At 37.4% G+C, this 23,063-nt stretch overlaps 1 long non-coding RNA gene across 1 annotated transcript; it reads left to right on the top strand.

Annotated features, from left to right (window-relative positions):
* Positions 1 to 354: 354 nt before the first annotated feature.
* On the top strand, positions 355 to 22,791 carry LOC129476326 (uncharacterized). Its single transcript, XR_008654909.1, has 3 exons — positions 355 to 386; positions 21,782 to 21,871; positions 22,759 to 22,791. It is a non-coding gene; the product is annotated as an uncharacterized lncRNA (long non-coding RNA).
* The last annotated feature ends 272 nt before the right edge of the window (positions 22,792 to 23,063 follow it).

Genomic DNA, 23,063 nt, shown 5'->3' with positions numbered 1-23,063 from the left:
TTTCTACATAAGGGAAAGTAGTGTGTATTAACAAATAGACTAAAAAATTAAAAAAAAAAACAACGACCTAACATATTAAAAGTTAAATTCCCATGTGATATGGTTTGGCTTCGTGTCCCCAGCCAAATCTCACTCTGAATTGTTATAATCCCCACTTGTCAAGGTCAGTACCAGGTGGAGGTAATTGGATCATGGGGGCAGTCTCCCCCATGCTATTCTCATGTTAATGAGTGAGTTCTCATGGGATCTGATGGTTTTATAAGCATCTGACATTTCTCCTGGTTGCAGTCACTCTGTCCTGCAGCCCTGTGAAGAAAGTTCCTGCTTCTCCTTTACCTTCCACCATGATTGTAAGTTTCCTGAGGCCTCCCCAGCAATGGAGAACTGTGAGTCAATTAAATTTCTTTCCTTTATAAATTACCCAGTCTCAGGTAGTTCTTCATAGCAGCGTGAGAACGGACTAATACACCATGGATTTAACAGTTCAGAGTGGTTCTGGATTGCTGGAATATTCTGCTTCACAGTTATTCAGGGATCCAGGATGATAGCAGCTCTACCATAGTCAACATACATCTTCCAAGTGCAGCTTGGTGGTTGCCATAAGAGTGAGTTATATGAAAAAATAATAGGAAAGGAGCTTATATAAAAAGATTAGTGATATGGCACTAAGGGAGGAGACCACCCCTCCTATTGTCTTAGGCCCAATTTCTGCCTCCAAAGAAAGAAGAAGTAAAAACTAAGGCAGAAATGAAATCCACAAGCAGACAGCCTGGTGCCACACCCTGGGCCTGGTAGTTAAAGATCGACCCCTGACCTAATTGGTTATGTTATCTATAGATTACAGATATTGTATAGAAAAGTACTGTCAAAATCCCTGTCCTGTTCTATTCCGTTCTAATTACCGGTGCATGCAGCCCCCAGTCATGTACCCCCTGCTTGCTCAATTGATCACTACCCACTCACATGGACCCCCTTAGAGTTGTGAGCCCTTAAAAGGGACAGGAATTGCTCACTCGGGGAGTTTGGTTGTTGGAGACATTGAGTCTTGCCAAAGCTCCCGGCTGAATAAAGCCCTTCCTTCTTTAACTTGGTGTCTGAGGGGTTTGGTCTGCGGCTTGTCCTGCTACAGCACAACATTTTCTCTCATGTTCCATTGGCTCTAACTGTCAAATAACCATATCAAATTGCAAGGGAGACTGAGACATGTAGTTTAGTTATATGCCTAAGAAGACAAAAATGATTTATGGTAAATGGCCAGTAGTTTCTGTACACCATCTATCAAGATGCTACAGCGTTACTTCATTCATGATTTCTTCTCTTAGTTCCCTTTCTCTTTTGTATGAATCGCCACACTGTTTTACACATATACCTTCCCAACACACTTTCTCTACCTGATCTGCAGATATTGGCTTGCCTAAATTTGATGATTATCAAAAGCAGGCACTCTGGAAGGATGCCTTATAGATGTCGTGCAGAGATGTAAAAATGTAGCACTAGGCCTGGTGGCAAGGAAGAGCAGAAGGGCAAATTGGGCCTTGGGTGTACTCATCTTTATATCACTTATTTCTAGCATAAGGCATTTTAAGAAAAATGGAATCTCAATGGATGTTGAAATGGTTTAAATTACTCTTTATCATCTCCCACTTCTCTTGAACTTCACTGAAATCACAGACTTTAACTATCAACCTACAGTAAACTCTTCTTGAGGTAGCCATCTGATTTATAATAATTCTCCTTTTCCTTGAAACAACCTCAAAACGGAAAGAAAATCAGTGCAAATAATTAAATGAACGTCACCATAGCTGACTGATCCATAGACCAAATACAATTCTCTTAAGGGTATTTAAACACCTTTAAACCAAGACTGAGAGTCTTCAGAGCCAAATCATGTCAATGTCAAAATTTGAGGGAGAACATTCACAGTTTTCTGCTGCTAGAGTCCCACATCCACCATAATTGCAGCCTTTCCTGAGTCTTGGCTATTAAAATCATTCTTCAAAACTGTGAGAAACAACAGTACCCTTTCAGTGTACTTGACGTTTTGCTGAAACACTAGAATTAGTTTCCTGTGCTTGCTACTAAAAGAAACTTGTTATTCTCCTGTCACTATTAGAAGGCTTTTACTTTGTTGGGGTAGAGGGAAGTACAATAGTACTTGGATCATTATTTTTTATCTTAAGTATATTTCGACATTATACCACATGCCACAAGCTAGTAGCCTAGTCATTTCATCTTGTTCTTGAATTAAATAAAGCCTTTTTTATTGTAACTGTCTTTTTAACTTTTATTTTAGGTTCAGGGGTACATGTGCAGGTTTGTTATATAGGTAAACTTGTGTCACAAAGGGCATATTGTACAGATTATTTTGTCACCCAGGTACTAAGACTAGTAACGGATAATTACTTATTTTGTTGCTCTTCCTCCTCCCACCCTCCACTTTCAGGTATGCCTCAGTGTTTTGTTCACCTCTGTGTGTCCACATGTTATCATCATTTAGTTCCCACTTAGAAGTGAGAAGATGAAATATTTGTTTTTCTGTTCTTGCATTAGTTCCATGAGGATAATGGCCTCCAGCACCAACCATGTTCCTGCAAAGGGCATGATCTCATTTTTTCCTTTGGTTGCATCATATTCCATGGTGTAAATGTACCACATTTTTTTTTTATCCAACCTACCATCAATGGGCATTTAGGTTGAATCCATGTCTTTGCTATTGTGAGTAGTGCTGAGATTAACATACGTGTGCATGTGTCTTTTGGGTAGAACTCGGTATATGCCCAGTAATGGGATTGCTGGGTCAAATGGTAGTTTTGTTTCTAGTTCTTTGAGGAATCACCATACTGCTTTCCACAAGGGTTGAACTAATTTACAATCCCAACAACAGTGTATAAGCATTCCTTTTCTGCACAACTTCACCAGCATGTGTTATTTTTTGACATTTTAATAATAGCCATTTTGATTATTTTTCTTTTTCTATTTCTATTCTTATTTCTATGCCACACTGCTTTCCCTAGTGGCTGAATGAATTTACTTTCCCACCAGCAATGTATAATCGTACACTTTTCTCTGCAGCCTCGACAGCATCTGTTATTTCTTGACATTTTAATAATTGCCATTCTGACTAGTGCGAGATGGTATCTCATTGTGGTTTGGATTTGCATTTCTCTATGGTGAGTGATGTTGAGCATTTTTCATATGCTTGTTTGCCATGTTTATGTCTTCTTTTGAAAAGTATTTATGTTCTTTTTCCACTTTTTAATGAAGTTGTTTGTTTTTTGCTCCACAAGGATTTTTCATTCAACTTAGTTTATCATCAAAATACTCATCGATCAAATGTCTAAAAGATTTACTTCAAGAATGAAAGCATGTGATCTCAGAAGTTAAGTCTAAGAGTCAAGAGGAATGATGATCAAAAATGTAACCCTGTGGATAAATCTAAACAAAATTTGTTGGTATAAATGAATAGTGTCCTATTTGGGAGAATGTAAAAATGGTAGAGCCAAAATATTTTAAAATTAAAAAAATGTTTAAAAAGAAAATTTTCACTCAACCTTCAGCATATCAACTTGATTTCTGTATGACCCTGAGCCTGCAGGTTGTAAAATAGCCAACATCTAGTATCTTAGAAGAAAAAGAATCAGAGCAAACACTAACAGAATCAGCAGTAAAATACCCAAATAGTGAACATGTAAACTAAAAGGATTTGGGGCTCACCAGTAGGTTTGTGCCTGAGCTCCAACACAACCAACCAGTTCTGAACAGACAAAAATATTTGTTTCAACTAAGCAATCACTTAGCTTTGTAAGATTATGTTTTTTGTCTTTTGTCATGCAATGTATCCGTAGATACACACCATTACAGAAACAACATACAGTTGATGAGAAAAGACATATATTTAGGCAATTAGCAGACAGCATGCAATTCCCCAAATGTTTATTATTCCATGGCTATATAGAGCATAGATGTTTTGTTTGCACGACATCGAAAGTTCCCACAGAGAGTGGCCTACCTTGGCCTGCAGGGTGGATAGGAAACAAGACAGAGAAGAGCCCCAACCCTAAGGTATTTACATAGCTGTAGGTTGGCCAAAGAAAGTCTAGAGGACAACTACTTTCTATAAGCAATGAGAAAATAGATCAAGTAGTCTCTAAGTCCAGAAACAATACAAGATAATATGCATACTAAAGGCCAAAGTCTGCATACTTAATGTGAGCCCTGGGAACAGCCTTGCAGCTAGGAGGCTGACATCAGCCAAGTGCTATGCTCCCTTTCTGGAAACTGGCTAGATCCAGCTGAACTACTTCCCCAGGAGACTCCAGGACTATTCAAATTTGCTTCTTTTCAACTTTCTAAACTCTACCCTTGCCTTTGTTCTGGGAGGCAATCTTCACAAGGGCTGCTCTCCTTTTTTCATGCCTAAATGTAAATACCCAATGCGCGAACTGTCTTGGGGATATTCTTTGACAGTAATATGAAGGCCCTATCCCATAGCCAACCCCTCCATGCTGGATCAGATTTTCTGTGCCTTGCCCAGCAGTCAACTCAGCTTAAAATTCACTAAGTCTTAGACTATTTGTTATTCTTTTATCATAACAAGCCAAGATGAGTAATAAACAAAGTTAAAGTATCTAAGGTTCTTATATTGTATTATTCAGAAGGATATTAAAGATAATGACTAACATTACTTCAAGTTAAGTCAGGCATATTGACAATTACAAGTATAACAATTTGTAGAAATACATTGTATATTTTCCGAACCAGTAAACAGTAAGAAAAAGTGAAGCAGGAGAAATAAAACACCAAGTCAAATAACAGCAAAAAAGAGAGGAAAACAATCGAGGAAAAATTGCAGAATGATGCAATAAAAATTAAAATATTATGGAAAATAAAACAGAAAGAAAATCTGACACTGGGGCATACTTGAAGGTAGAGGGTAGGAGGAGGGTAAGGATAAAAAAACTACCTATCAGGTACTATGCTTATTACCAGGGTGACAAAATAATTTATACATCAAACTCCTGTGACATGCAATTTACCTATGTAGAAAACATGCACATGTACCCATGTACCTAAGATAAAAGTTAAAAGAAATCCTAATAAATTAGTAATAACAATTATAAATAAACTGACAAAGATTTGAGCAAAAAATTTGACAAGCTTACTCCTATACCCCACATTATAAAATTCACTTTCTTTTCAGGCACATATGAAACATATAAAAGTTAACCTGATATTAGGCTATCAACCTCTTTAACAACTTACAAAGAATTCAGCATCACCCAGACTGTATTTTCTGACCATGATGCATTCCAATTAGAAATCAGTTATAAACAGATAATGCTAAAGCATACATTTGGAAATTTAAAAACATATTCATGTCAAAAACCAAATGATGAGAATTAGAAAATATGTTAAAGTTGATAATTTTGAAAGCACCAAATACAAAATAACATTTTTTTAGATGCAGCAAAAGTGGCTTTCAAGTGATAAATAATAGTGAAAATTAAATAAGATTAAGAAGTTTGCAAAATGAGTGTCATAAAATATGAAGCCAGAGAGGTGAGGGATGGAAGGGGACCAGATGACTCAGGGCCCATTAAGCCATAATGAAGATTTTGGCTTTTACTCTGAATGAGGTTGGAAGTCATTGGAGGAATTTACACAGAGGACTCATATAATATGATTTACTTTTGAGAGGATCACTCGGCTTTGTGTTGAGATTAGACTAAAGGGAGGCAAGTGCAGAGTCAGGGGGGCCAGTTAATAAGTTACTACAGTAATCTAGGGAGTGATGTTGGTGGTTTGGACCAAGGTAATGGCAGTGGAAATCATGTAGTCAAATCTGGAATATATTTCAAAAGTATAGCTGATAAGATTTAATGACAAACAATATATTGGATATGAGAAAGAGGTCAAGAATTATAGCAAGATATTTTGGGTGAGGAATGAAAGGTCAGAGTTGCCATTAATTAAGAGAAAGGGAAAGACTATAAGTGGAGTAGATTTGGAGATGAAGAACTTGGTTGAGTACATATTAGGTTTAGGTTATCAGATACTCAAAGGACGATATCAACTAGGACGTTGCAAATACAGGCCAGGATTTCCAAAATAGTACTGTATTCTTTCAAACATGGTCAATCCGTTACGTAACTTGAGTACAAAAATTAGTAACTTAAATGACAGGGTAATGTATAATAACACTGCAATTGATTATCCTAGTCTCTTTTAGTATACTTGGAGATCACAGGGGATCCTCAAACTGAAAGACTATACAGCCGTTTAGCTCTTCTTGCACAGAATCCACACATTTAACGTGGGTGGGACATTCATATATTTTCTAAAAAATGAAGTTTTTAATTTCTTAAAATTTTATCAATGGAAAATGTATGTTCCCAATACTTTTTGTTGTTGTTGTTGTTGTTGCTGTTGTTGTTGTTGAGATGATGTCTCGGTGTGTTGCTCAGGCTGGAGTGCAGTGGCATGATTTCAGCTCACTGCAACCTCTGCCTCCCAGGCTCAAGTGATCCTCCCACCTCAGCCTCCCAAGTAGCTGAGATTATAAGTGTACAATGCCACACCAGGGTAATTTTTATATTTTTTGTAGAGAAGGCATTTCGCCAGGCTGATTAAACTGGACTCATGAAATCCACCTGCTTCAGCCTCCCAAAGTGCTGGGATTACAGGCATGAACCATTGCACCCAGCCACCCAGTTAGTTTTAATGGTTTGTTTAAATGGCATTTCCCAATCTAGTAATTATTTTTGAAAATCTGAAGACTCTAAACATATTTTAACTCAATTAACATTCAGTGAATTGAACCAAGTTACAGTTTGATGGTCAGAACTTTTTATTTAGATTCTATAGTTGTTTGCCTGCAAGGAAATAATAATACAACATGTTTTAAGATAGTTTCTCAACTCTCTCTCTCTCTCTCTCTCTATATATATATATATATACACACACACACATATATATGTATATACATATGTATCTGTGTGTGTGTGTGTGTAGATATATATATATATATATATATGTATATATATGATCAGTATAGGCCTTAACTTAATTCAATGTTTTATAGTATCTACTCTTAATCTTCTTTCTCTCTACCCACTTTGCTAGGTATAGTCAATTAAAAACTGAACTTATTGCCACCCTCTGGCGTCTTCAAAACAACTGGTGTCAACATGTTTTCCATTTGGGTGTCTAATTGTACAACTTCAAAATATTGTCAGAATTTGCCTTTTAATATTGACAGCCTTGGAACACTAACAATCTTCCCAATTTTGCCCACATTCCCTTGAGGGCGGAATTACTTATAAAAAAGTCAGGATGAATTTCTAGATATTCTACATTTTTATGTGACTTTAAATGCAAGGCTTTAGTTACCTGATGCTTATTCCTGACTCTGTGCTCAGCCAATTTTATTCCTCAGATTCTGTCCTTCCTCCATATTTCAACTAGACTAAACATTAAAATCTGTTTCCTTATTTCTTTCATAAAGATAATCCTACCTCTATCCATCTGCCTCTTGTATCATATGGGAAATATAATAATTTATTGGCTCATTTATAACACAAATATATATGACCTATGTGCTGTGCCTCTTAGAAAGATTCCATATGATATTGTTTATATTTGGCATTTTTCAACCAGGTCACATTTTCCTCAGCGAAAACTAGAAGGGCTTGGTCTTCTATGAAAACAACAGAGAGAAACAGATTTTTAGGCAGTAGACTGTCAAACACAGCAACAAGAAAATCCAACTGAGCATAATGATGAGAAGCAGTAGTTCTATTGTTTAATAATCTATATCTGCCATGAATAGAGTTGTTGTGACTAGAAATTAGATGATGTAGACTATGGCAGAAAGGAAACAAAAAATAAACTTCACTTGAACTTCACCCTAGTCCTTCTCTTGAGGCAACCTTGTAAGAAATATTTATGGGTTCATACCTCTTTACTACTGATCTAACTGGCCCACAGCTTTGTCCATTATCATGTCATGAGCATGAAGACAAGCAGTAACTGGGGCAACAAGTGGGGGGCACAGGCAGAGTTTATTCATGATCAAAACCTCTTTTTTACTTTGTATCCAGCTATGTTCCTTTTTGCTGGCTTTACTTCTATTGTCACATAAATGTAGATATGAAGAATATCATTTTCTTTATTGTCTGGCCTGGATCTCTATACCCTGATGACCAAGATGTGTTTTATTCATAAAGTCCTAATTGTCTAATTCCACTGATTCGGTATATTTTTCTACTAACAAACAAAACATATTCAAGCATATGCCAACAAAATCTTGTAACTGCATGCACTGCATATAATTAGTGATCCCATACATTTTTCTTTTTCAGTAAAATATTTGTTTCTTCTGCTCAGTGCTATATATAGATAGGGACTAGGTTTAGGCAGTATAGAGTATGCTATACTTTACATTAAAAACATTAGGCTGGGTGCAGTTGCTCATGCCTGTAATCCCAGCAATTTGGGAGGCCGAGGCAGGCAGATCACCTGAGGTCAGGAGTTTGAGACCAGCCTGGCCAACAGGGTAAAACCCCACCTCTACTAAAAATACAAAAATTTGCCAGGCATAGTGGTGCACTCCTGTAATCCCAGCTACTTGGGAGGCTGATACAGGAGAATTGCTTGAACCCAGGAGGCAGAGGTTGCAGTGAGCCAAGATCGTGCCATGGCACTCCAGCCTGGATGACAGAGCAAGACGCTGTCTCAAAAAAAAAAAAATAGTCATTCTGTGTATTTACTTAATTAGTAACCAATCCATACAACTGTGTTCTTATGCTCTACTACAGCCCAAATTTAGCCATTGTTTCATAACAAAAGAAAAAAAAATGAGTAAAGTTCTTCCTAAAATTTAGATACAGTGTATTTCTAATATGAGTTATGAGGGAAGATACAAGTTTTTATTCATTGGTCCAAGTGTATTAGTCTGTTTTCACATTGCTATAAAGATACTACCTGAGAATGGGTAATTTAAAAACAAAAAAATATTTAATTGACACACAGTTCCACATGGCTGGAGAAGCCTCAGACTTACAATCATGGCAGAAGGCAAAGGGGAAGCAGGCACCTTCTTCACAAGGTGGCAAGAAAGGGACAGAAATTTCAGGGGAAAGTGCCAGACACCTATCAAACAACCAAAACTGGTGAGAACTCACTCACTATCACAATAACTGTATTAAGGAAACCACCCCCATGATCCAATCACCTCCCACCAGGTCTCTCCCTTGATACGTGGGGATTACAATTTGAGATGAGATTTAGGTGAGGACACAGAGCCAAACAATATCATTCTGCCCTTGGCCCCTTCCAAATCTCATGTCCTTTTCACACTTTAAAGCCAGTAATGCCTTCCCAACAGTTCCTCAAAGTCTTAACTCATGTCAGCATTAACTCAAAAGTCCACAACCAAAGTCAAATCTGAGACAAGGCAAGTACCTTCCAACTAGGGGCCTGTAAAATCAAAAGCAAGTTAGGTACTTCCAAAATACAATGGGGGTATAGGCAATGAGTAAATGTTCCCATTTCAAATTGGAGAAGCTGACCAAAACAAATGGGCCACAGGCCCCATGTAAGTCTGAAACTCAGTGGGGCAGTCATAAAATCTTAAAGCTCCAAAATTTCCTTTGACTGCATATCTCACATCCAGGGCACACTAATGCAACAGGTGGACTCCCATGGGCAGCTCCACCCCTTTGGCTCTGCACATTACAGCCCCTGCCTAGTGGAGCTGTGAGAAGAGGGTCACTCTCCTCCACACCCCAGAATGGTAGACCCACCAACAGCTTGCACTGTAATCTGGTGTGGCTGTGTCTCCACCCAAATCTTGAATTGTAGCTCCCATAATTCCCTCTCTCATAATTCCCATGAAAGCAGCTGCTTTTATGTGCTGGTGTTGAGTGCCTGTGGCTTTTCCCAGCACACGGTGTGTATTAGTCCATTCTTACACTGCTAATAAAGACATACCTGAGACTGGGTAACTTACAAAGGAAAGAGGTTTAATTGACTCACAGTTCCATATGGCTGAGGAGGCCTCACAATCATGGCAGAAGGCAAATGAGGAACAAAGTCATGTCTTACATGGTGGCAGGCAAGAGAGATCATGTGCAGGGGAACTTCCCTTTATAAAAATCATCAGATCTCGTGAGACTTATTCACTATCACAAGAACAGCATGGAGAAGACTGGCCCCCATGATTCAGTTACCACCCACTGGGTCCCTCCCACAACATGAGGGAATTATGGGAGCTACAATTCAAGATTTGGGTAGAGACACAGCCACACCAGATTACAGTGCAAGCTGTTGGTGGGTCTACCATTCTGGAGTCTGGAGGAGAGTGACCCTCTTCTCACAGCTCCACTAGGCAGTGCCCCAATGGAGACTCTGTATGGTGCTCCAACTCCACATTTCCCATCCTTACTGCCTTAGCAGAGGTTCTCCATGAGGGTTCCAACCCCTGCAGCAAACTTCTGCTAGGACATCCAATAGTTTCCATACATCCTCTGAAATCCAAATGGAGGTTCCCAAACCTCAACTCTTATCTTCTGCATACCAACATCATGTGGAAGCTGCCAAGGCTTGGGGCTTGCATCCTCTGAAGCAATGCCCTGAGCTGTACCTTGGCCCAATTTATCCACTGTTGGAGCTAAAGCATCTGGGACTTAGGGTACCAAGTCCTGAGGCTGCCCAGAGCAGCAGAGACCTGGGCCTGGCCCATTAAACCGTTTTTTCTTCCTAGGCCTCCAGGCCTGTGATGAGAGGGGCTGCCACCAAGATCTCTGACATGCCCTGTAGATATTTTCCCTATTGTCTTGGCTATTAACATTCAGCTCCTTGTTACTAATGCAAAATTCTGCAGCTGGCTTGAATTCTTCCCTAGAAAATGGGTTTTTGTTTTCTAACACATGGTCAGGCTGCAAATTTTCCAAAATTTTATGCTCTACTTCCCTTATAGACATAAATTCCAATTTCAAATTATCTATTTCTGTGCACATATAACTCTATGCTTTCAGGAAATGTCAGGTCACTTCTTGAATGCTTTGATGCTTAGAAATTTCTTCCACCAGATACCCTAAATAATCTCTCAAGTTCAAATTTTCACAAATTTTTAGGACAGGGACAAAATGCTGCCAGTCTCTTTGCTAAAGCATAGCACAAGTGACCTTTCCTCCTGTTTCCAATAAGTTCCTCATTTGTATCTGAGACCACCTCACCCTGGACTTCATTGTTCATGTCACGATCAGCATTTTGGTCAATGCCATTCAACAAGTATCTAGGAAGTTCCAAACTTTCCCACATCTTCCTGTCTTCTTCTGAGCCCTCCTATCTATTTCACCCTCTGCCTGTTAACCAGTTCCAAAGTCACTTCCACATTTTTCAGGTTATCTTTATAGCAGTACCCCACTCTGCTGGTACCAAATCTCTGTATTAGTCTGTTTTCTCACTGCTATAAAGATACTACCCAAGGAAGGGTAATTTATAAACAAAAAAGGTTTAACTGATTCACAGGTCTACATGACTGGGGTGGCCTCGGGAAACTTACAATTAGGGAGGAAGGCAAAGGGGAAGCAGGGACCCTCTTCACAAGGTGGCAGGAGAGAGAACAAAGGCAGAGGAAAGTGTCAGACACTTATAAAACCACCAGATCTTGTGAAAACTCTCTCACTATCATAAGAACAGCATGTGGGAAACCGCACCCATGATCCAATCCCCTCCCAACAAGTCCCTCCCTCAACATGTGGGGATTACAATTAAAGATGAGATTTAAGTGGGAACACAGAGACAAACCATATCACCAAGCCAAGAATAATACTAAATACTGAAGATAGTTGATAAAAGAGAAAATTGTCATGGTGCGGTGGCTCATGCCTGTAATCTCAGCAGTTTGGGAGGCAGAGGTGGGTGGATCACGAGGTCAGGAGTTCAAGACCAGCCTGGCCAAAATGGTGAAATCTTGTGTCTACTAAAAATACAAAAATTAGCCAGGCATGGTGGCAAATGCCTGTAATCCCAGCTACTCATGAGGCTGAGGCAGAGAATTGCTTGAACCTGGGAGGCAGAGGTTGCAGTGAGCTGAGATCGAGACTCTGTCTCAAAAAAAAAAAAAAAAAGAAAATTATAGTAGAAGCCATGACAGATTATAGCAGGGGTCTTCACTGTTGGTGGTGAAATTGACAGTCCTGAGTGGTAAATAGGAAGAAAGAGTTAAAAGTAGTATCTTATTGGGGGAAATTCAGCCCCTGATATTTCATGTGGGTCCTTTTCTATTTTGCGTAAGTGTCGGCTGGTCTGAGAAATAAAGGGAAAGAGTACAAAAGAGAGAAATTTTAAAGCTTGGTGTCCAGGGGAGACATCACATGTCAGCAGGTTCCGTGATGCCCCCTGAGCCGTAAAACCAGGAAGTTTTTATTAGTGATTTTCAAAAGGGGAGGGAGTGTACGAATAGGGTGTGGGTCACAGAGATCACATGCTTCATAAGGTAGTAAAACATCACAAGGCAAATGGAGGCAGGGTGAGATCAGAGGACCAGGGTGAAATTAAAATTGCTAATGAAGTTTCGGGCACATATTGTCATTGATAACATCTTATCAGGAGACAGTGTTTGAGAGCAGACAACTGGTCTGACCAAAATTTATTAGGTGGGAATTTCCTCATCCTAATAAGCCTGGGAGCACTACGGGAGACTGGGGCTTATTTCATCCCTTATCTTCAACCATAAAAGGCAGACGTTCCCAAAGCGGCCATTTCAGAGACCTCCCCTTGGGAACGCATTCTCTTTCTCAGGGATGTTCCCTGCTGAGAAAAAGAATTCAGTGATATTTCTCCTATTTGCTTTTGAAAGAAGAGAAATATGGCTCTGTTCCACCCGGCCCACAGGCAGCCAGACTTTAAGGTTATCTCCCTTGTTCCCTGAACATCGTTGTTATCCTGTTCTTTATTCAAGGTGCCCAGATTTCATATTGTTTAAACAATTTGTGCAGTTAACGCAATCATCACAGTGTCCTGAGGCGACATTCATCCTCAGCTTATTAAGATGATGGGATTAAGATATTAAAGTAAAGACAGGCATAGGAAATCACAAGAGTATTGACTGGGGAAGTGATAAATGTCCATGAAATCTTCACAATTTATGTTCAGAAATTGCAGTAAAGACAGGTGTAAGACATTATAAAAGTATTAATTTGGAGAACTAATAAATGTCCATGAAACCTTCACAATTTATGTTCTTCTGCCATGGCTTCAGCCAGTCCCACCGTTCATGGTCCCTGACTTCCCGCAACACTATCTAGGTTTCTTACTTGTGTAATGAGGGGCACTGAAGATTGTGATTTCTCAGTTCCCAAGTTATCCCCAAACTCAATTTAAACTAGTTTAGAACTGTTTAAATTTTGAAGCCTAGCATAATCCCAAGGCCCCAAATTCTGATTTTCAGTAGTTTCTTGTCTGTGTTGACTAAGTAATCTAGTGATATCCTTGCTGTAGTTCATGCCTCAGCCTGCTTGGCAGCAAAGTTCACCCTATCCATATGCAAGGTGCTAAATTTAACCGTACCAATAATTTGTCTGGTCTCTAACTCTGTGTTCCTTAAGATGTCCTTTATTTAAGACTTACCCATTCTCTGGTCAACCATAAGATGCCTTGGGATAAGGCACTCAGTACATTGATGTCAATGAGCATCCTCAGAAAACATAAATGAGGAAGAACAAAACCAATGACATAGCCATACCTCCATGCTCAAGAGGCCTTGATTACCAATAGACATTTGTGTAATCAACAAATTATTAAATAATTAAAATAAGAATAGGACATTTCAGTAAGTTATATCTTTTGTCATTGCAGCTATCAGTAAGCAGGACAGAGGAACAATAATAGTGTTGAGACTCAAAAATCTAATTCCACATTCATATTCAAATCTTCTACTCAGTAGTTCACAGTTAAAAAGATGCCACGCTAAATTACTTCTCAATTGCCCTCTGGATGTGCTTTATTTAGTATCATAGCCAAATGCTGACCAATGACCAATATGGAATTATTGATGTTAAATGAGAAGATATTCTATTGTATATCTTATACAATCTAGCCTGTGCTGTACAATGCATGAGCCACTAATGACATGCGGCTATCAAACATTTAGAATGTGGCCTGCCCACATTGAGATGTAATATAAATTTAAAATAATTGGCATGTTCTGAAGACATATTATGAAAACACAATGTAAAATATCTAATTAATATTTATATTGGGTATATGTTTTAAATGTTAATATTTTAGATATATTGGGTTAGATAAAATATACTATTAAATAATTCAACCTATTTCCTTTTACCTTTTTAGTGTGGCTTCTAGAAAATAGAATTACATATGACGCTCATATTATGTTTCTATTGGATATTGCTGTTCTAAACTAGTTTAAAGCATATGTCAGATAACAGTGTTGAGATGTCCTTTAATTATCTGTTCTTTCCATTAACATCATTTTTTCCAACGTAAATTACTATTGAAAATATTTGGCTTATTTCAATATTTCTGAGGATCCTTCATTTAAATAGGGAGTTTGTTTGGAGTTAAATAAAATTTGCTGTTGTATATTGTCAGATTTCAAAATATAAGTAATTTTATTAGCTATACTTGATATCATTAGTGATTATCAACATATAAGAAGACAGACTACTTAGGCAAATGGTGGAGACATGAAGGAGACATTCTAACTTTTCATTAGTTACTATGTTTTTCATTCTTTTCAATCAGCATGAGCAATCTTCTTGATATAGTAGCAGCACAACATGACTGCATATGCTAAGTGATGTTCTGAATTCAGTCTGTGAGATGTCCTTTGGAGATTAAATTATCTTTGAAATTCTTCAGCTGAAGCAGCACGCTTTTCTCTACTACTTTGTTCTTGGCCTGGAATCCTCAGTGATGCCATTTCTTTTCATGGAAAATGCATCTAAGTGGCTTTGTGGTACTCTATGGGCTTTGCATAAGTTCAGTATCAACAAAGATGATGAATCATTTTTTTTTTAGCTTTCCTTGCCATTCATCCAGCTGACTTCATGAATTACAGACAGAATGGTATTAGAATTGCTAGTGACCTCTTCTCTTAATACCAGGCAGAGCATATGGTCTTAAACAAAGGCTAGAGTTATGTGTATAAGCTAGGATTATTTTTTTCAGTTTGTTAAAGTCTGTGGCTAAAATTTTCTATCAAACTCAACAAATGTATAAATAACTTGGCCAGGAGTACCACTCGTACACACTCATTTATAAGTCATGATTGCCTCTGATGTATCCCAGACTAATAGACAAAACCTGGACCAGCAATATAGTGAAAAGCCTGAGAAAAAATGCAAAGTTTCACTAATAATCTAGACACTTGATACACTTAGCTGTTAGAATTTACTCAAACATGTAGAAACCCCTGCATAATAAATAAGATGTTCCATTTTCATTTAATTTTATTATTATTTTTTGAGATGGAGTCTCACTCCATTGCCCAGGCTGGAGTGCAGTGGTGCAATCTTGGCTCACAGCAACCTCTGCCTCCCAGGTTCAAGCTCTTCTCCTGCCTCAGCCTCCCAAATAGCTGGGATCACGGGTGTGCACCACAATGCCCAGCTAATTTTTGTATTTTTAGTAGAGACAAAGTTTTGCCATGTTGGCCAGGCTGGTCTTGAACTCCTGACCTCAGGTGATCCTCACCCTTCAGCCTCCCAAAGTGCCGGGATTACAGGCATGAGCCACTGTGCCTGGCCCAGTTTTCATTTATTAATTTGGCTCCATCCAGATCCAGTCATGCTGTAAGCTCTGTCTCACCATAAAGTTATCATGAATTACCTCCTCTTCTTTTTTAATACAAAGAAAATTTGAAACATAAACAGCGTTCATTTCAGACTTTTCATAATCCCATACTAATATCAGCATCTGCATGCCCAGAGAAACTGAAAAAGTACACTTTGAAATCAGGTTAGGTATACCTAAAAGTCCTGTGGAGTTATTCCATGGAATTATGGTGCACATGGTTTCTGAATATTATGCATATTAAATATGAGTAGTTACAACACTTTGGGCATTATATAGTATCGTGGTGGCTTTCTCATAGCATGCTGTTGTCTGTCTTTCTAATCTTCATTTAATTTTTTAAAAATTAAATTGAGATATAAAACCTATATTTTATACATTTTATATCTATTGAGATGTGAGTTACATAATACACAATTCACACATTTAAAGTACATGATTTAAAATTTTTTAATATATTTAGAGTTGTGCAACCATCACTACTAGCAATTTTAGAAAATTTTCACCACTTCTAAAATAAATCTCACACAACGTAACAGTCACTCTCCATTCCCCCAGCACCCCAGCCCTAGATTGTCAATAATCTTACATTTATTATCTAAAACTTTATTAATTCTGGAAATTTTGTGTTCATGGAATTGTACAACATGTGGCATTTTTGTCTAGATTCTATAATTAGCATAATCAAATCAAAGCTCATTTGTGTTACAGCATGTATCGGTACTTTGTTATTTGTATCGGCAAACAGCATTACATTGTATTGACATACAAATTTTCCTTATCCATTCAGCAATTGATAGACATTGGGTTGTTTCCATTTTCTGGCAATTGTAAATATTGCTGCTATGAACATACATGCACATATCTTTGTGTGTTCATAAGTTTTCATTTTTTTTGGTTGCATCTCCAGAAGTAGAATTGTTGGTCATGTGAAAACTTTATGTTTAATATTCTGAGAAACTGACAGATTGTTTTCCACAGAGGCATGTTACAGTCCCACCAGCAATGTATGAGGATTCCAATTTCTCTCTATTCTAAACAATTGTTATTTTACATCTTTTTCATTATAGCCATCCTAGTGGGTGTGATGATATATATCTCACTGTAGTTTTGATTTGCATTTTCTTGATGACTAATTATTTTGATCATCTTTTCATGCATGCATTGGTCATTTGTTTAATCTTCTTTGAAGAAATATCTATTAGAGTCTTTTACACATTTTTAAATTATGTTATTTATCTTCTCATTTTTGAATTGTAGTTCTTTATATATTCTGGATATAAATTTTTTATCACATAAATAATTTTTAAAAGTTTTCTCCCATTTTGTTTGTCTCTTGATGATATCCTTTGAATGACAAAGTTTTTAATTTTTATGAAATCCAACTTACCTATTTTCCTTTTGTCATTCCTTCTTTTGATTTCGTATCTATAAAATCATTGCCTAACTCAAGGTCATAAAGGTTTACTTCTATTTACTTCTAGAAGTACACTTGTCTAAGAGTTTTATAGTTTTAGCTCTCATAATTAGGGATTTTTATGTATTTCATATTCATTTTTTACATCTTGTGAGACAGAGTTCCATTTTCATTCTCTTGCATGTTCAGCAGTCTCAGCACCACTTTATGAAAATACTATTTTCCCCTATTGAATTATCTTGGCACGGCTGACAAAAATCAACTGACTATAAAACTAAGGGTTTATTTTTGGACTCTCAATTATATTTCATTGATTTATATGTCTACCCTTATGCCAGTATCATACAGTATTAATTATTAGAGCTTTGTGATAAGTTTTGAAACCAGGAAATGTGGGTCCTGAGACTTTGCTTTTTAAAATACATTTTTTGGCTATTCTGAGTCTCTTGATCTGGTAGACAGAATTTTCACCCTCCACAGATATTCTAATCCCCAGAGCCTCCAAATATATTACATTGCATGGCAAAAGGGACTTTGCATATGTAATAGAGATAACTATCTCAAAATGAAGTGTTTATCACTATTATTTAGGTAGGCCCAACATAATTACAAGAATACTTATAAGAAGAAAACAGTGTGGTCAGACTCAAAGAAGGAGATTTAACAACATAAATAGAAATCAGAATGATAAATCCACAAGTCAATGAATGGCAGCAGCTTCTAGAAGCTGGAAAAGGTGAGGAAGTGCATTTATCCTAGCATCTCCAGAGGAATGCAGTCTGGTATTCGTGTTGTTTAAGTAACTAATTTTATGGTAAATTGTTTCATAAGCAATACAGAACTAATACACCTACACTTGTATTTCATTATAAATTTTATAATTGGCCTATCAATTTATGCAAATAAATGACAGCTTGGATTTTGGCAGGAAAAGCATTTAATCTGTAGAACAACTTTTAAAATATTGCCATCTTAACAATATTATGTCTTCCAATCCATGAGCATGAGGTGTTTTTTCCTTTTAATTTGGTCTTTGAATTATTTTACCGATGCTTTGTAGTTTTCTGTATACAGGCCTTGCATTTATTTAGATATATTTATTCACAAGTTTTCTATTCTTTTTGATGATACTGTAAATAGATTTTTGTGTTTGGGTCATTTTAAGATTAATTCTAAGTGCATCATTTTTATTATGTTTTTATGTTTATTACATCGAACAGGATTTCAATAAATTACATAGGATTTTCTATATTCAAGATTATGTCATCTCCAAATGTACTTTTATTTCTTTTGTTGCTGTCTGAATGCCTTTTATTGCCTTTTCTTCTGCAATTGCACTGGCTAGAACCTCCAGTACAATGTTGATTAGGAATTTTAAGAGCAGACATCTTTGTCTTCTTCCTGATCTTAGAGGGAAATCATGTAGTCTCACTGTTAATTCTGATATTAGCTGCAGGTATTTTGTAGATGGTTTCTAGCAGCTTGAGGAGGTTACCTTCTCTTCCTAGTTTCTTAAGTGTTGAATTTGTCAAATGCTTTTCTTGTGTCAAGAAGGCCTTTTATTTTTTGTTCATCCTATGGTGTAACACACTGATTGATTTTTGGATGTCAAACCAACCTTGAGGTGCAGGATAAATCCCATTTGGTCTTTGTGTATAATTTATTTTTTCATATTTCGCTTGATTCAGGTAGCTGGTATTTTCTTTAGGAATCATGAGCCAATATTCATAAGAAATATCTCTATTCATTTTTTTTTCTTTCTCATGATGTCTTTGTCTGGTTTTGCTATCAGGGTAATACTAGCCTCATGGAAGGTGGCAAGTCTTCTCTCCTTATATAATTTTTGAAAGAGTTTGTGAAGGATTGGTATTGATTTTTGTTTAGATTTTATAGAATTTATCAGGGAAGCTATCTGGTGCTGTGCTTTCATCTGTGGGAAGTATTCAAATTGCCAATTCAGTTCTACAATGATTATCTATTTCTCCCTATGTTGGCTTTGTATCTATTTAGGAATTTGTCCATACTGTTTAGGTTAGATAATCTGTTGTCATATAATTGTTTATACTATTCCCTTATACTATTTTTTTCTTTCTATAAACTAGTAGCGATGTCTCTTTTATTTCTGATTTTATTAAATTGAGTCAACTCTCTTTTTTTTTTCTGGAAAGTCTAGCTAAAGGATTCTAAATTTTGTTGATCTTTACCAAGAGGCAACTGTTGGATTTATGTATTGCTTCCACTTCCTGTTTTATTTATTTCTGCTCTAATTTGTATTATTTCCTTCTGCTTGCTATTTATTTTGCTCTTCTTTTACTAGTTTCAAAATTTGTGAGTTAGGTTATTGATTTGTGGTATTTCTTAGTTTTAATATGGATGCTCTTTATAATGGTCAATTTTATGTTACGTTAATTTCATCTAAGTGAAAAAATGTTAAGTTATTGAGCAGGTTTATGAGATGAAGTGATGTCAACAGCACAGTGGAAGAAGTGGAAAAACTCTCCAATATTACAGGATGGCTTATGGAAGAACACAATAGTGAAAGTATTATGCCCTCCTTTACATAAGGGCAAAGCTTTTTAGAACAGATAATTATAAGCATAGTGTCTAGCATAGTTCCTTACATATACATAGGTTCTCAGTAAGAACAGAAAGAAAGACAAGAAAAATAAAATGAGAAAAGAAGGAAGGAAGGAGGGAGAGAAGGAAGGAAACACGGAAAAGGAAGGAGAAAAGAAATAAAGACGGTCTGGTAAAAGGCACAGTTGAAAAGGCACTTTACCTTCTGAATGTAAAGAAAAAATATGAAGTTTGATGTGCATAGAGGGCCTAGTTCTGGTGGGGTGATGGTGTAGGAATGGAGAGAACTCAAATATATAACACCTTAATGATCTGACCTAAATTTTTCTTTTATATGAGTTAGAGTATTTATCCAAGCATGATCAGGGTTGAGATTAGCCAAGGAGACTTGATAAAAGTCATAGTTATTAATATTGAGGTGGTTGGAAAAGGTAAGTAAATAAAAACATGTAAATGAATTGAAGTATTTCATTGAAGACTCAGCTGAAATTGGAAACTGTTCTTTATTATCAATGCCTAACAAATCAGTAAAATATAGTAGCATAAAAAAGCAACCCTATTATTATTCTTACAGATTCTGTGGGTTAGGAATCAACTGGGCACTTCCTGCTTGGGATATCACATTTACTTGCAGTCTGATATCAGCCAGGGCCAAAGACAACTGAAGATTTTACTGAGTTGAATGTCTAGTATGGCTCATTCACTTGTCTAGTAATTGATGCTGGTTATTGGCTGGGAGCTCAATTCAGTCTGTTGACTGGAGCATCATCTAATGTGTCCTCTCCAACATGGTGCACTCATAGTGGTCAGACTTCTGACATAAAAGCTGGCTTCTATCAGAACGAGCATTACCAGAGAAACAGCTATATGTTAGTATACAAAATAAAATGTAAAAAATAAGATAAAAGCAAAGAGGCTCCAGAATACTGGGAGAAAATATAATGACCAAGAATTAGGAGATCTCCTTGAAGTCAAATAATAATTATAATGTGAGTAAAATTACAAGCCAGTATAACATTAGACATTAAGATTTCAAAGCTGGAGAAGATCTGAGTCATGATTAAATCTATAATGTGACCATGCAAGAGAGAGATTGATACAAGGTAAGCCTGGAGATAAGGATGATTGTAGATGCTGAAGTCAAAGAACTGAATATTCACGTTACAACTCTAGTCACCCACATGAATGCAACAGTTAATAGTAATGATGGTGGGAAATAAAGCAGAGAGGGAAAGCATGAGGCAGATACTCAAATCGTCAATGAATATGAAAGGCTTAGGGACCCGGAGCAATCTTTATGGTTAAACATAGATTCATGGCATGGAGGCTATATTGGGTGTAAGAGGATACTTAGTGACACTCTTCAAATTTAAGTGCACATTATGTGGAAAAAGAAAAAGTCCCAATTTCAGTAAATTGTTGGGGAATCATGTATTACAAAAAAAGTCAGGCTTCTATTAATGCCAGAAGTGAGAAAGGAGCAGTTTTGAGAATAGATAAGAGAAGCGGTGCTTTGCTTCCAAGATTGTTTTATAGAAATTGATAAAAAAAATTTAGAAGGGAGGAAAGAAACAAGACATTGATTTGGTAGAAAATATCTTAAAACTGTGTAAGAATGAGAATATGAAAGAAGACAAATGGCAAGATGGGCTTCTATTTGGGGAAGTGACAAAAGTAGAAAAGAATGTGAGGCAGCAAAAACTAATGTGCTGCTGGTCTTCGTCATGTTACAATTTTGTACATGGTACATTCGAATGTGCCAGTTATTAATATTATGAAAGTTTGAATAATAATTTACTATATACTCAATATACAGTTGACTCTTGAATAATACAGGGGTTGGGGTGCTGAGTCCCCACACAGTCAAAACTCCACTATTATTTTTGATTTTCCCAATATTTAACTAAGCCTACTATTCATCAGAGGCCTTACGGAAGCAGGAAATTTTCCCTGACTCCTTCACAGGTGGGAACTGGAGTGCACGGATGCCAGCAGGAGTGAACTCCACTCAGTTGTACCCACTGTGCTCAATCCCTCATGAGAGGGAGTGCGCAGGTGAGCAGGTGCAGGAGCTGGGGTGAGTGCTTTTGGGTGCTGGAAGGAATGAACTTCGTACTGGCCATGCGGCAGCATCTAGGGGGATGCCCACGGCCATTGAAGCCCCAGAAGGAGTGTTACAGTCAGTGCTTTTTTAGCTTTGCCATCCACGGATACCTTAAGTGTTAACAGCTCAGTGGATTGTCAGTGTGACAGCCTTTTGCACCTTTTGCACCATGCCTGAGTTCTTGTCCAGTGTTCAGGAGGAATGAGGTCACATGAACAAATGTGAAGGATGGTAAATGCTGGGGATTTTATTGCTGATGAAAGTGACTCTCAGCAAGAAGAGGAGCTGAAAAGGTGATGGAGGGAGAAGGTAATCTTCCCCTAGAGCCTGGCCATCCCCAGCTGGACCCCTCTCTGAAGCTACGCCATCAAACTGTCCCTCTGAAGTCAAGCTGCTTCTCTCTGACCATAGTCTCTGATGTCCAGGTGTTTCTCCTCTTCTCCTCTCTCTGGTGACAGAGGCTGGGGTTTTTAATGGGCACAGGATGAGGGGTGGGGCAGGCCATGGTGGTTTTGGAAAAGGCAATATTCAAGTGGGAAAATGAGGATGTGTGTTCTCACTTTGGGCCACAGTTCCAGGCTTGAGGGTAGGGCCCTCAACAGGGACCTGCCCTCTTCTGCCCAGAATTGCTCTGCCTCCTGTCCCTATAATTACTGATAAACAGTTGCTTAACACGTATTTTGTATGTTGTATGTATTATATACTGTATTCTTACAATTAAGTGAGCTAGAGAAAAGAAAATGTTAGGACTATCGTAAGGAAAGAAAATATATTTACTATTCATTAAGTAGGAGTAGATCATCATAAAGGTCTTCATTCTTCTCATCTTCATTTTAAGCAGGATAAAGAGGAGAAGGAAGAGGAGGAGTTGGTCTTACTGTCTCAGGGATGGCAAAGGTGGAAGACACACCTTGTATAAGTGGACCCACGCAGTTCAAACCCATGTTTTCCAGGGGACGATTGTATATTAAAATAAAAATCCAAGCAAATGTTTATGGAACACATGAATATCTCTGAAAATATTTCAGTTTTATATAGTGAATATGAAAAATCACTGACCTATGTAAGTGCTCAGGTTCTGGAGTAAGAGCCTTGTGATCAATCACCTTTAGGAACTCAGAAAATTACTTAATCTATTTTAGT

The sequence above is a fragment of the Symphalangus syndactylus genome, chromosome X (assembly GCF_028878055.3).
Source record: "Symphalangus syndactylus isolate Jambi chromosome X, NHGRI_mSymSyn1-v2.1_pri, whole genome shotgun sequence".
NCBI classification, from domain to species: domain Eukaryota; kingdom Metazoa; phylum Chordata; class Mammalia; order Primates; family Hylobatidae; genus Symphalangus; species Symphalangus syndactylus.
Note: the sequence above shows the minus strand (reverse complement) of the source record. Positions and strands in the feature narration are given on the sequence as shown.